Source organism: Macaca fascicularis, chromosome 2 (assembly GCF_037993035.2).
Source record: "Macaca fascicularis isolate 582-1 chromosome 2, T2T-MFA8v1.1".
NCBI lineage: Eukaryota > Metazoa > Chordata > Mammalia > Primates > Cercopithecidae > Macaca > Macaca fascicularis.
The window spans coordinates 4413999-4429700 of NC_088376.1; the positions used below are offsets into that span (position 1 = coordinate 4413999).

Consider the following 15702-nt stretch of genomic DNA (forward strand, 5'->3'; position numbering starts at 1 on the left):
TTTTATTGTCAAGTTACAAGAATTCTTTCTACATTCTGGATAAAAATCCCTTATCAGAAATATGGAGAAAATGCAAACATTTTCTCCCATTCTGTGGGTTGTCTTCTTACTTTCTTTATGGTGTCTTTTGATGCACAAAAGTTTTACATTTTGATGAGGTCTGATTTATCTACTTTTTTCTTTAGTTGCTTGAGCTTTTGGTGCCCTATCTACAAATCTATTATCTAGACCATGGTCACGAAGATCTACACCTTTGCTTGCTTCTAAAAGATTGATAATTTTTGATTTTATATTTAGAGCAAAGTCTGCATCACATGGAAACATCTAGGACAGGGAGACTTTGCTGACTTAAATGGTATGAAAATTTTGATATAGTCAAATCACTTTCCAAAGTGGTTGCACCAATTTGCATGCTTATTAGCAAATGAGAGAGCCCATTTCATTGTATACTGTAAAGCTTTTTTAAGGTTCCTATTACTCTTGTTAGACTGCTATGGATCCCCCAACTTTACCTTTCATTCTTTTCTGACCAAAGTTTCTTAGGCATTAAGGTATTCAGCGATGAGTAGATATTTCTTGTGTCATCATAACTGATGTAATTGACTAAAATTGAGGTAGCCATAAAATGATTTAACTCATTGTTGAAAATAAACATCTATTGAGCATCTGTAGAGGGTGGGGGGAAGGGTGGAGGGGAGGGAAAGAGGGGATGGGGGTGCAAAGATGAATGAGACACAACCCCTAGTACGGAGAACACTTACGTTTGTCAGGAACACTTTTTTTTTTTTTTTTTTTAAGTACAATTTCCATTTTATTTTTCTCCAGAGAATAGTCTGTCTCAGCCTTTAAGGACTCAGCTCCTTACATGAGCTTTGGTGGGGGACGTGGGGCAGCACCCACAGGTCTAAATCGGGGAGGGGGTGTTCGGTCCTTGTGGGCTTCACAAAATCGATTCCTGACTACTTTGCTGTGAATTGCACACTCACACAGTAATGCAGCTTCACACACAGCTTGGGAAGCACGTAGGCATCGAAGACGCTCGCCTCAGAAATGTCCCTGACCGCTGCGGCCTCCACTATGTTTCGAATGACGAATTTCTTAATGGCCTTGTCCTTGGGCACGCATCGGGCACAGTTAGTGCAGCGAACAGGCTGCACGTGGCCGCGGCCCTTTTTGGCACGACCGTTGTTCCTTCTTCTCTTTGTCATCTTGGACGTACGGACCGAAGAGAGCAAGGAACACTTTCACAGCTGTGTGCCTGGGGGTCCTCTCAGACAGCCCTGGTGTTACGTAAACAAGATGCCATCCCTGTTGTAATGGTGAAGAAATTGGCCCAGAGGTCAAATGAATTGTGCAAGGTCACATGGCTAATGAGGGAAAAGAGTCAGTCAACCAGTATTTACTGAGGACCCTCTATGTGCCATACATGCATCCAGAGATATAGTATTGAAAAAGGAGCCTCCATTCTGGTTGAGAAGAGACAGGCACAAACAGTCAAGAAACAGATAAGAAAGAATTGCATGAGGTGGGTAGAGGGACACAGTTTTACCTAGTGTATTAGGGTTCTCCAGAGAAACAGAGTAATAGTGCATGTATAGATAGAGAGAGAAAGATTTATTATAAGGCATTGGCTCATACAATTAAAGAGGCTGAGAAGTCTCACAAAGCCGGCAAGCTGGAGGCAGACGGTGTAGCTCCAATCTGAGTCTGAAGTCCTGAGAACTAGGAGAGCTGATGGTGTAAGTTGGAGTCCAAAAGCTGGCAGGCTTAAGACCCTGGAAGAGCAGATGTTTCTGCTGGAGTCTGAAAGTAGAAAAAGACTGATGTCTCAGCTCAAGGAAGTCAAGCAGAAGGAAATTATTTCTTAAGGGAGAGTCAACCTTTTTGGTCTATGCAGGTCTTCAACTGGTTGGATGAAAGCCACTCACATTAGGCAGACCAATCTGTTCTACTCAACCAATTCAAATTTTAATCTCATCCAAAGCACCCTCCCAGACACACCCAGAAAATATTTGACCAAATATCTGGGCACCCTATGGCCTAATCAAATTGACATAGACAATTAATATCACACCTAGGATTGCTGAAGGCTTCACTGAAATAGTGACATTTGAACTAAGAAACACGAATATTTGGGGAAGAGCTTTCTAGGTAGAGGGAATAGCAAGTTCTGAGGTGAGAGGAAACCAGAGTATTTTAGGGACAGCAAAAAGATCAGCATGTTAGGCCGGGCGCGGTGGCTCAAGCCTGTAATCCCAGCACTTTGGGAGGCCGAGACGGGCGGATCACGAGGTCAGGAGATCGAGACCATCCTGGCTAACACGGTGAAACCCCGTCTCTACTAAAAAATACAAAAAACTAGCCGGGCGCGGTGGCGGGCGCCTGTAGTCCCAACTACTCGGGAGGCTGAGGCAGGAGAATGGCGTGAACCCGGGAGGCGGAGCTTGCAGTGAGCTGAGATCCGGCCACTGCACTCCAGCCTGGGCGGCAGAGCGAGACTCCGTCTCAAAAAAAAAAAAAAAAAAAAAAAAAAAAAAAAAAAAGATCAGCATGTTTGGAAGAAAACAGCAAGGAGAGGATTAGTAGAGGAGGAAGGTGGCAGGGCCAGATTGCATGAGGTTTGTAGACCATGATTAGAAGTTCGCACTTCGGCCAGGCACGGTGGCTCATGCCTGTAATCCCAGCACTTTGGGAGGCTGAGGTGGGCAGATCACTTGAGGTCAGGAGTTCACGAAAGCCTGGCCAGCATCGTGAAACCCATCTGAACTAAAAATACAAAATTAGCCAGGGGTGATGGCATGTGCCTGTCATCCCAGCTACTCAGAAGGCTGAGGCAGGAGAATTGCTTGAACTCGGGAGGTGGAGGTTGCAGTGAGCCAAGATTGTGCCACTGCACTCCGGCCTGGGCAACAGAGAGAGACTCTGTCTCAAAGGAAAAAAAAAAAAGTTTGCACTTCATTCTAAGTAAAGTGGAATGGTTTTGGAGGGCTATCAGAAAGATCAAGGTGATAAAATGAAAAGAGCACATCATGCATGTGGACAGGGAGACCAGTTACAAGGTCAAGATCACGGTACCTTGAAGTAGGGTGGGGCTCGAAAGGTGATGATGGTCAGAGGTTGGACACATTGTGGAAGCAGGACTTGTAGAATTTGTCAGTGAATTGAACGTGGAATGTGAGATTTATGGCAAATCAGATATTACTCCTAGATCTTGGTCTGAGCAACTAGGTGGATGTTGGTACTACATTTATCAACATGGAGAATTTTTGCTGGGGCTTTGGGGTGAGAAATGGAGTTTTGGAGAAAATTAGAAGTTATCTTTTGGCCTTGTTAATTTGGATTTGTTACTCTGACTAGAACCCAGGCCTCTGTCTTAGTCTGTTGGGGATGCTATAACAAAATACCATAGACTGGGTGGCTTATAAACAACAGCAATGTATCACAGTTCTGGAGGCTGCGAAGTCCAACATCGAGGCACTAGCAGATTAAGGGTCTGGTGAGGATCCCCTTCCTCAAAGACAGGCTTCTTTTTACTGTAACCTCACATGGTAGAAGGGGTGAGGGAGCTCTCTCAGGCTTCTTCCCTAGGAGCAGGAATCCCATTCATGAGGGTGCCACCCCTCGTGACCTAAGCGCCCAGCAGAGACTCCACCTCCTAACACCATCGCTTTGGGAGTTAGGATTTCAACATATGAATTGGGGCAGGGGGTCATAACCATTCAACCCAGGTCATAACCAGTCTGCATATTCTGACCAGAACAGGTGTTTTTCCTACAAAGATACACTATTTATTCATTTACAATATGTTTATTGAGCCCCTGCTGTGTGCAGAGCTTGGTCTGAGATGCTGAGAAAACGGCACAGAACACAGCAGGGGCATTATCGATAATGGTGCCCCACAGAACCAGCAACTCTGGGTTGAGGCTCTGCTATGTGCTGGGCATTGTGCAGAATACAAAGTGAGTCAGACACATTCCCGGTGCTCCAAATGCTTTTTCAACTTAATTGGACAGTTTAGGCAGAGAGACACATGACAACTGATGGCCATGAATTAGTTCACAATACACTTATTGAATACACGTTATATTCCAGGCGCTGTGCTAAACGTGCTACATTCTGAGACTACAAAGATGAGTTAGAATGCATTCCTGTCTCCCAAAAGCTCACCTTCACGTGGAGGAGAGATTTAGGCAAGCCCACGATTTCAGTTCCATGTGGTCGAGGTAGGACAGTATGGAAACACAGGTACGATGCTTAGCCGAGGTTACTGTCTGGCACTGGGGGAAACTACCCCGAACAGATCATACCTCAGCTGTGTCTTGCAGGATGAGGCAGACCGGAAGAAGACTGATGGCACTCCTGGCTAAGGGGACAGCTGCAAACAGGACAGTGGGGGGGCTTGGGGACAGGGGAGCAGAGCTGAGGGGCTCAGGATTCATCCTGTGAGTGACAGGGGCTACTCCTGGTTCTCAGCAGAGGGTGGGCTCTGTGGATGGGCTGGCTTGAGTTGTACAGCTTCGTATATGTGGATAACGGGCGGTTGAGGAGGAGGTGTGGGGGGACTGGAGGTGGCAATGCCAGCTAGGAGGATGTGCCCAAGGATGACAGCTAAGAGAGAAAGATGGGAGCCTGAGATGAACGACTAGTGGGGTTCAGTGGGGCAAGTAAGGGCCCTATGATCCTGCTGACCTCAGTAAGCAGGGAAGGTTTCACTAGGGAGGAAGGGTGGAGAAGGTTGGAAGGGAAATTGGAAGAAACTGGACCTAGCTCAAGAGGTTGTCAGAGAAGGTTGAAGGAGGGGTGTGATCCATGACAGTAACCAACAGACACTCCCCTCATTAGTCAACAATCCCTGATGTCATTTAATCCTCACAGCTGTGTTGTGGGCTAGGCACACACCCCATTTCAAAGGCAAGGAAATGAAGGGTTGGAGAGGTTGAGTAATGTGCCTACGGTCACAATGCGCAGTGGTGTGGGTTTTCAGGCCCTCCCTTTGTTTTACTCCCTGTTGTCTGGTATCTCCCCTGGCGGTGTGGGTTAGAACTGAGGCAGTGCCACCCCAGGGGCCAGAGTGCCAGCCTCCTCATAGCCCAGCGGCCCCTCCCTCCGGGGGCTGTGCATCACCCTCCCCTAAGGCTCCTCTCTTGCATTCCCTGAATCCCAGCAGGCGTGCCTGGCAGCCGTCAAGCTCATCACCTCTGAGATCAGAAAGGCTTGGAAGTAGACGCTGGGGGGCTGTAAGCTGAGGAAACGCACAGAGGAGCAGTTAAAGTAGCGCAGGGTGCCGAGCCTGCCTTTAATGGTTTGCAGCTGCAGCAAGCACCAGCTTCCCCGTGGGCTCTGCCCTGCTGTGGGGGCTGGCTGGCTGTATTTCGCATCCCGACCAATTAGATCCCCATGTGTGCTGCAGGCGTGAAAAAATAGAAAGTGAATAATCCTTCATTCGCCTCTGCATGGCGAGCAGCTTTGATCCTCTCGGTGAGGTGGCCCTGTTCCATCAGAAAGTTCATCTCTTCTCAGCTTCCTTCTTTTTTTTTTTTTTTTTTTCCCAGTTTCCTTGTCTCAAAATGGCATTAACCTCCACCCAGAGACCTATGAAATGACCACGATTCATCTTCAGACCCTTCTGATCAAAGCTGGGTTGGATTTTCTTCGCCTTCTCTCTTTTAAACTTCCGCTGTGCAGTCCCTCCTTTCTAACATTGGTTTGGTGCCAATGTTTCCAGGCTGAAATCAAAAGGAATAGTCTATTAATATCAGGCTCCTGTAACAAGGCCACCATTGTTTGCTTCATTTCAGAGTACCTATGGTCTTCTGGTGAGAAAGAGAGATCAGGAGCCTGAGTGTGGAGCCTGTGTGTGTGTGTGCGTGTGCATGCACGTGTGTGTGTGTGTGTGTGGTTAGATAAGCAATTTCAAAATGAGCAAAAATAGAAGGAATTGATCCTGGTTCATTTCAAATGCCTGCTAAATCTCAGTGACTCTGGCTATGGATTAAAACACTGATCACCCGTTTTGTTTCGGAAGCACCAAGGTCTTAGAGGCATGTTTGGTCAGAAGACCTACCTTAATGCTACAGGTTAGGTGGGGGAGCTGCTGCTGGAGGTGGTGTGGAAGGGTGGGCAGTGGAGGAGGAGTGGAGAGAGGAGCAGCTGGGGGTGTTGCTGGAGGAGGAAGCAGAGCTGGGGCAGAGCTGGTGTGGGTGTTTGTGCAGAGGAGGTAGAGGTGGGGTGGTGGGGTGCTGGAGGGGAGGGGATTAGTAGTCTTGGTGTGGAAGGCATGAAGAAGGTGGTGGAGGTGGCAGAAGCAGTGAAGGAGGAAGTAGAGGAGGCTCGGAGGGGTTGAGGGAGGTGAAGAAGGAGAAAGTGGAGGCAGGGGTTGAAGGGTGCTGGTGGTGGAGGTGTGGAGGAGATGGAGGAGGTGGTGGTGGCAGTAGACGAGGAACTAGAGGAGGGGATGGAGAGGATGAGGGAGAAAATAGTGGTGGGGGGAGATACTGGGTGAAGCAGACTTACTGAAAACAGAACACACTGCTGTCCATGCTTCCTTCACCCCATCTCAGTGATCCCACAAGCTGGGAAGACTCAAAAGGTTATCCCGGAAATCGCAGGGCAGGTTTAGGGTGGTCACTCCCAGCCGAGGCCTCTTTGGATAGCCCTTGTTGGAAGCAGCTCTGCCTGGATAGGAACTGCATAGACATAGGTTTATATCATTCAGGTTTGTGACACAAACCATTACAGTGTAACCCTTCTGGAAGTGGGGGGTGGGGTGGGATCACCTGGGTCATCTACACAGAATGTGCCTGGGATTCGTGAGTGAACTGCATGGCTCAGTGAGAAAAATGAACGGGGAGTCCCAGGCCTGGGTGCCAACCCTGCCTCTGCTGAACTGCGTGGACTTCTCCACTTTACTTTCCAGTCTCCCATTGTGTGAAATGAGGTTGTTGAATTAGGAGTGCCGGCTCTAACAGACACTCTGTTTCTACCTAGGAGAAACTGTGTAACCATTAGCGCTTTGCTTGAGGTGGTTCCTGAGCTTTTAAGGATAGAGTCTTATTTTCCATTTTTCCTGACTGGTCCTTTTCTGAAGATAGGGAAGAGTGGGACTTAGTTTACCTTTTGACAGCCTTGGATAACTGGATGGGCTATATCACCCAGTGCCCATTACCCTTAGGCCATACCCCAAACCAAACCTAGACCAAAGTCAGACAGATTCTTGCCACACTTAACTTTGAGGAAAGGTCACAAGTTTGGATGAGAGGGTTCCAAAATGGCCTGATGGCTGGGCACAGTGGCTCGTGCCTGTTAATCCCAGCACTTTTGGAGGCGGAGGCAGGAGGATCACTTGAGGCTAGGAGTTGGAGACCAGCCTGGACAACATAGTGAGATCCCATCTCTATTATTTTATAAAAAGATAACCTGTTGTTACCTGTGACTACTCATTGCCAGAGACAAGAAATGCAAGTCCCAGTCCCAGAGTAAAGTCAGACTGTCAGGAGACCAGCCAGTGAGCAGCTGCATCCGTCTAGAAGAGACAGCAGAACTGGGCAGGGGAGGGTATGAAGCAGGGAGGGCGATTCTGGAGTAAAGTTTCTGCTGCTGATAATGAGTCATCCACAGTTTTTCTGTTGCTTGCTGCCACACATTTTGAAGCCGTGGGGAAGTCTTTTAAAGGGTCAGAGCCAAGTTGTCCCTTTGGACAAGAAGTCAGTCCCAAGATGTCAGGATGGTTACTAGTCATGAACTTTTCCAAGACAAGATTGCTCAGGATACTGTGGTGTGGCAGGAACACTGAATTTAGAGGTTGGCATTGAGGGGCTGGGCATGGTGGTGTACTCCTGTAAGCCCAGCACTTCGGGAGGCCAAAGTGGGAGGATCTCTTGAGTCCAGGAGTTTGAAACGACCCTGGGCAACATAGTGAGACCTAGCCTCTACAAAAAATATCAAAATTAGCCAGGTGTGGTGGCATCTGCCTGTAGTCCCAGCTACTCGGGAGGCTGAGTCGGGAGGATTGCTGGAGCCCCATAGGTCAAGGCTTTAGTGAGCTGAGATCTGCATGCTCCAGCCTGGGTGACAAAGTGAGACCCTGTCTCAATAAAAGGAAAAAAAAAAATGATTGGCGTTGAGGCTTGGTTCTGAAACTTAGTTTTGAGACATTGAGTATATCGCTTCTCCTATAAGGCCCAATTTCCTCATCCTCATTGTAATGGGAACAGTAACAATTTCAGCTTCTATGTTGCCCTGAGGGTAGGAGCACTTTGGGAACTGCTCAGTATTCTACACGTGTTCAAGACTTTTTGTTACTACAGCTCTCCATGACTTCTCTGACTTGCTGTGATGGGGCAGGTAGGAAGGAAGGTGAGCTGGGTGCAACTTCTGACACGCCTGAGCAGCCTGAAGCCACCACTGACTTAATGATGGATTTCCAACGGTCAGAGTGCTGCTTACAGACCTAACTGAAATGTTCTGTGAGGTTCACTGGCTGTAACCACGTCTGAATGCATCAAAAGGTGTCATCACCCAGCTGAAGAGCCATGCCTTGAAAGCAGGAGACTCAATATTTCCTGAGTGTCAACTATACATCAGGCTAGCTGCGGCTCGCAATTAATCACTATTCACTCCTGGAAGGTAGATATTATCATCCTCATTTTACAGCTGGGGAAATGGGGGCTCAGAGTGATTAAGTAACATGCCCAAAGTCACAGAATTGTTCAGTGAAAGAAACGTGATTCGAATCCAGTTCTGTCTGTAAATGTCTCCACTATACCATGTTGATGCTTTGCCAAGACAAGCTGAAATCTTTCTGTGATATATATATTTTTTTTTCTTTTTTTTTTCCAGACAGAGTCTCCCTCTGTTGCCCAGGCTGGAGTTCTGTGGCGCGATCTCAGCTCACTGCAACCTCCATCTCCCGGGTTCAAATAATTCTCCTGCCTCAGCCTCCCAAGTAGCTGGGATTACAGGTGCCCACCACCACCTCTGGCTAATTTTTGTATTTTTAGTAGAGACGGGGTTTCACCATGTTGGCCAGGCTGGTCTCGAACTCCTGACCTCAGGTGATCCACCTGCCTCGGCCTCCCAAAGTGCTGGGATTACAGACATGAACCACTGTGCCCAGCCTGTGATGGACTTTTAAACAAGGTAATCATGGTCTGCCTGACTCTGGGCCACTAGAGTTGATTTTCCTTTTTCAAACACAGTTCTCCTGTCCGCAGATGAACCACCAGGGAGGGCGGTGGAAGACATGCGAGGGAAAACCTGAATGCTGTTTTCCAGCGTTAATTCTCATTCCCAAAAAAGCAGAATCTGAAGGTACCTTACAAACAAACAAGTAAATAAAGCAATCGATAAAAGGACATTCCTGGACAAACTCAGAGGGAAAGGGTCCCTTTTTCTCGGTTTTGTCTGTTTGAGGGGCTGGGGCAGAATCGCTCTAAAGCGTTGATAATGACCCACGCGTGATGGGTCTGGGTGGTCAGTGCTGGTGCAGAGAGACACTCGGGATATAGCAACCTTGGCAGCTTAGTGAAAGCGGCAAACGGCCCTTCCGTGTCCTGGGGCCTCAGCCACCTAAGAGTAACAGCCACCTAAGAGAACGGGAGCCCTCTCCTCATCCCTACGCCCAGCCTTGGCTGAAGTCCGAAGTCCTCTTAGACTTCAGAAATCCCTCAGTTATTGTGTGTTCCTTGGGCTGCATCTCTGGCCACTTACTTGGCATCTCCGCTGGGCTAAGAGGCCTCTCGAGCTTAACGCACCCGAAACAAACTCTTGGCGACCGCGCCGCCACAAATGTGCTGCTTTCCCAGTCTTCTCCATGTTAGCAAATGTGCCACCGTCACCTACACTCAAGACAAGATTGAAAACGTCCTTGGCTGGGCGCGGTGGCTCACGCCTGTAATCCTACCACTTTGGGAGTCCCAGGCAGGAGGATCACCTGAGGTCGAGAGTTTGAGACCAGCCTGACCAACATGGAGAAACCCCGTCTCTACTAAAAATACAAAATTAGCCGGGTGTGGTGGCGCATTCCTGTAATCCCAGCTACTCGGGGGGCTGAGGTGGGAGAATGGCTTGAACCCGGGAGGCGGACGTTGCGGTAAGCCGAGATCGCCCCACTGCACTCCAACCTGGGAAACAAGAGCGAAACTCCGTCTAAAAACACAAACAAAAACAAAAACTAAACAAACAAACCAAAAAAAGTCCTATCTGATTCGTCTCTGTCCTTTACAGCGCACATCCAGTCCATCAGCAAGTCATGCCAGCCTCACCTCTCCAACACACTCCACAGGCACCCCTCACTGCTTCCCTGCTCCCCGCCTGGTCCCACACACTCTTCTCCGGGCTGGACCACGGCAGCAGCCTCTTGATTTATCCACCTGCTCTCGCATCACCACTCCTAGGCCATTCTCTACACGGCAGCCAGCGTGGTCATTTTGAAATGTGAAAAAATCACAACACTCCTCTACTTAGAAACCTCCAATGGCGGCTCCCTGATACCCATAGAATAAAATCCAGTCATCCTCACAGCCTGCAAAGCCCTCTGTGATCTGCCCTTTGCCCACGTCACTGACCAAGCTTCATGTGCTCTGCTTGCAGACTGGCCAGTTCCTCCGGGCCGTCTGCTGGAATGTTGTCCCCAAGATCTCTGCAGGCTGGCATGTCCTTCCAGTTCAGTCTCAGCTTACATGAGGCCTTCTCAGAGAAGTCCTAACACCCGATCAAAAATAGCACCCCAGTCTCTAACTTCTTACCATATTTTATTTTCTTCCTGACACTTATCACTATCTGAAACTAACGTATTTGCTGGTTTATCTTTATGATCTGTCTCTGGCAACAGTATATACATGGTACAAGGGCTTATTTTGCTTATTGTTTTACCCTCTGCACTAAAACAGTGTCCACATCTGTGAGGACTCAGTGAACATCTGCTGAACGGGATGAATCTTAAAGCCTTCGACAATCATATTAAAAGATGAAACTCTTTACAATAAGAGAGAAAGCAATCATCTTTTCTTGGGCATTGGAAATACTGAGACACTAGGGGACAGAAGGCACCAAAAATTTAGAGAAGAGGGGCTTGTGACAAAACTGAAACAGGTGAGCTTGAGAGCATCAAGGAAGGACAAGGGTGGCTGTATGGACAGGTGGGAATTTGGTCTTGGTCTGTCTATGATGAATTTGGAGACTGCAAATGATAGAGTCAGAAGAAGAAAGTCACTCAAAGATCTGTGTAGAGTCCTTGGCTTTTAGCGTGGGCTTGACCACCAACTCTCTCTGGAATCTCAGGCCAGTTGTTTAGCCTCACTGAGTGTGGGCTTCTCAGGGCACTGGGCTGTGTGATCGCTGAGGTTTTGCCAACTGTGATTGTTCCATGCTCATTCGCCCATGTTTCATTCAATCACTCAAAGTATAACTTGAGCACTGTGTTCCTGAAATGGTGCTACGTGCTGGCATGCAGCAGAGGACAAGGCTTAGTCCCTCTCTTCATGGAGCTTCTAACACAGGAGACAAATAGCAAATAATTACGCAAATAACTCCGTCAGTTCAAATGATGATGGGAAGGAGAAGTGAAAGGTGCAATGAGAGTGTGTAAAGGGGTGTCTTATGGGGATTGGAGGGTCAGATAAGTCTATTCTTAAAAAAATGATATTTTCTTCTTTTTACAAATGTTCAAGCTTTGGGGAAAGGAGCTAAGGGAACTCTGGAGAGTTTCTGGCCGGGCTCTGGCAGCGGGCTGTGCATTTGAGCAGATGCTTTCCCCCCACACAGTGATGGATTCTAAGGCTCCTTATACATGACATGGTGGGTCCTCCCGGAGTCAGGCAGAGAGCCCAGCAGGTTATTCCTTGGCCGGGGTGGGGTGGGGTGGGGAGAAGATGTTTTTGTTTGTTTGTTTGTTTTTGTTTTTGTTTTTTGAGACGGAGTCTCGCTCTGTTGCCCAGGCTGGAGTACAGTGGCGCAGTCACGGCTCACTGCAAGCTCTGCCTCCCGGGTTCACGCCATTCTCCTGCCTCAGCCTCCCCAGTAGCTGGGACTACAGGCGCCCGCTACCTCGCCTGGCTAATTTTTTTTTTTTGTATTTTTAGTAGAGACGGGATTTCACAGTGTTCGCCAGAATGGTCTTGGTCTTCTGACCTCGTGATCTGCCTGCCTTGGCCTCCCAAAGTGCTGAGATTACAGGCGTGAGCCACCGCGCCCGGCCAAGGAGAAGTTTTTGATAGTGTGAAGAACCATTTTCTTCTGTGTAGCAGATGAAGGTGGAACTGGGTGTTATCAACTTTTTATGCCAATCCCCTGACCTCACCCAGCCAAACTCTTATCAGTAGGCTGAGTACATAGAAGTGAGAAGTTGGGGGGCCGCCTACTAACCCATTTTGTAGTGCATATAAATCTTAGTACATGAATTTATTTGTATGAGAAATATCACTTTCTTTTGTTTAAAATGATCTTAAATCTTTCTTTATGCTTCCATCCTTCCAGGTGGAGGAAATTAAATTCCAGTCACGACTGAGGTCCTCTGCTCTGCTCCCCACACCAGGTCCCAGTGGAGGCTGAGAGCCCCTGGCCTTCCTACATGTGGCCTTCCCCACGCCTTGAGGGCCTGGCCACCTCCACCAACAAAACTCCAGGGCCCCCTCCTAGGCTGGGAGAAATTCCTCATCACTCTTCTGTCCTGGGCTACTTTAAAAGGTCCATCTAAGACACCCAGCATCATCTCTGCATTTTGGCGTCTACAAAATACAGCAAGAGATTTAATTTTCAGGTAGCATTTTGCTTACTGTCCTATAGAAACCCCTGATGCAGAACTGTCTAACTCGGTGGAGAGCTTGTGAAAATTCAGGAAAAACACACACAAATCAGTACTTATTAAAAAATCATGGCCGGGCGCGGTGGCTCACGTCTATAATCTCAGCACTGTGGGAAGCCAAGACAGGTGGATCACCTGAGGTCAGGAGTTCGAGACCAGCCTGGCCAACATGGTGAAACCCCATCTCTACTAAAAATACAAAAATTAGCCGGGTGTGGTGGCGCACGCCTGTAATCCCAGCTGCTCGGGAAGCTGAGGCAGGAGAATCGCTCAAACTTCGGAGGTGGAGGTTGCAGTGAGCCGAGATCACACCATGGCACCCCAACCTGGGAGACAGAGAAAAACTCCGTCTTAAAAAAAAAAAAAAATTATTCTGCCGTAGAAGTGGGACTCCACAGTCAGGGAAACCTGTGTTTGTCTGAGTCCTGGCTTTGCCTGGGCAAGTGGCCACCTCTTTCAGCCTCATTTTTCTCATCTGTAAATCAGAACATTGTAGAGATTCCTTCATGGAATTGTTATGAGAATTTAATAAGATTCCCTGAAAAATGCTTAACACAGTGTCTGGCACATGACAGGTGCCCAGTAAATATTGTCTATGATTCACAGATACATCATGTTAGTGATGGTATGAGAGAGACGTACTATTCATTGTTACTGTCCAGCGTAGAGATCATGTATACAGGCTTTGCAGAGGGTGGCCCCCGGAGTGCCGCTGAGCCCTCCCCTCTTCCACCCACGGGGAATGGGGCTTGGTGAGGCGCGTAGCATTTTTCATCCTCCTTAAAGAACAGGTGCAAGTCCGGTCACGACTTCTCTCCATCAGCTTCTTGTCAAACCTGTAAAAAATCATCTGTCCTCCTTGGAAATTCCTACTTACTACATGGCAGCTTCTAAATTATACCTCTCTTGCTCAGGTACATCTTTTTCTTTCCTTTACTGCCCTGCCCCCACTTCTCCTCCAAAATACTACAGGCAAATATCATTTATATTGATTTTGTGAAGCTCCCTTCCCACGCATCGCCAGTCCCTGAAAGTCTGGGAAGCCAGCCTCTGATTATATGTTTCTCAAGCCTGAATCCAATTTTTGTTTGTTATGGAAACATTAAATCTTTAAAAAAAGAAGTCTTAAGTCTTTGGGACAAATATTGGTGTGGACTATTTTAAATATATATATATATATATACATACATATATATATATATATATATATATATATATGTATATTTGAAACAGAGTCTTGCTCTGTCACCCAGGCTGGAATGCAGTGGCACGATCTTGGCTCACTGCAACCTCCACTTCCTGGATTCAAGCAATTCTCCTGCCTCAGCATCCCTAGTAGCTGGGAGTATAGGTGCTCACCACCACGCCCGGCTAATTTTTGTATTTTTAGTAGAGGCGGGGTTTTACCATGTTGGCCAGGCTGGTCTCGAACTCCTCACCTCAGGTGATCTGCCTGCCTTAGCCTCCCAAAGTGCTGGGCTTACAGGCGTGAGCTATTGCACCTGGCTGTGTGTACTATTATTTTTGCACAGACTGATGAAGGAGAGGCAAGGCTTGGAGTTTAGTGAGGGTTTTATGGAAGAGGAGTGAGGAGAGGGAAGAAGCAACATTGGGAAAAAGGGAAGAAGAGAAGGGTTGTCTCTGGGCTTGAGGCAGAGAGAGACAGAAGAGAGAAACAGGGATGAGGACCTGAGAAAATTAAAGAAAGCCAGTTGCCTGTAGGTTTCTGAGGTTCAAATCTACAGAGCAACTCAATGTCAGAAAGGAATGAATGCTTATATCCAGCTTATCAATCCTACTATGCAGCTAATCCCTGAATGAAATTTCCTGTGTCTGAGTGTAGGTTATGAATATGCAGTGAAATCATCCATTAATGCCATTTTCCTTACATGCACTTTTTTCCTCATTTTTTTCTAATGTTGAGTCACTCTGTAGACTCGAATAGATGATCTCTGCATGTATTTATACTTTCAAGAAACAAGAAATACGACCGACTTTGTTGGTTTCACTGATGGTGTGTTTGAGGGCTGTTTTTATTCAGTGTCTGAGATGCATTAAGTGTTTCGTAGTGGAGCCTTTATAAATGTGTTTGAATCAAGTATAAGAACAATCCTGGGTGGGAGATACTATTTTTCTCTTCTATAGATTGTGGAAAGTGAGGCTCAGAGTAGTTAATAATGTGGTCTGTAAGTACAGCAGCTGGTATTCAAACTGGGTCTGGTTCAGGCTCACTTTTGAGTCTTGTCTATCTCGCTAGACAGGACCAGGATTATCTCCCCGACGTTCTAGCGCCTTCTCTGGCTTTCAGACTGTCAGTGTTTATGAGACCAATTCCTCACGCTCCCTCCCTTTCACAGCTGCATCCACTCAAGACATTGCCCCTCCCCTCACCTGTGAACTTCCTTAACCACTTGCTGCACCTCTCAATGACCCACAGAAGGGCCAGGGCATCCCAGGTATGCTTCAATTATGACTTGGCCTGACAGCCTCCCAAGGACATTGTTTGTTAACCCCTTGACAACAAGCACAGTGTCTTACTTTAGCAATCAAATTCATCAGTGACTTTCCAATTTGAGTTTCTGTATTTACCAAAGTTACATATCCACACAATTTGGAGAGTCAAATAGATCCACAAATGTTGTCCCTAATATGCTTGTGTTTCTGTTTTTGATTTTTTAGTTTTAAGCATTAAATCTTGAATTCCCACCATGAAAGATGAGTTTAACTTTTTCTTCTTGTGCCATGACCTCCCCTCATATACACACTCTTTCACTCTATATCCTTCCACTATTATTATATGCTAATATCATTTTTTTATCATTCTTTGTTTCCATATGAAAATATAAATTCGATTTATAACTGTGCCCTGAAGTGCAGTGTGATTGCATTTCTTTTCCTAG

At 47.1% G+C, this 15702-nt stretch overlaps 1 pseudogene; it reads right to left on the reverse strand.

The window, feature by feature from the left end:
• Positions 1-703: 703 nt before the first annotated feature.
• LOC123571928 (small ribosomal subunit protein eS26 pseudogene) lies at positions 704-1240 on the reverse strand (annotated as a pseudogene).
• Positions 1241-15702: the final 14462 nt, after the last annotated feature.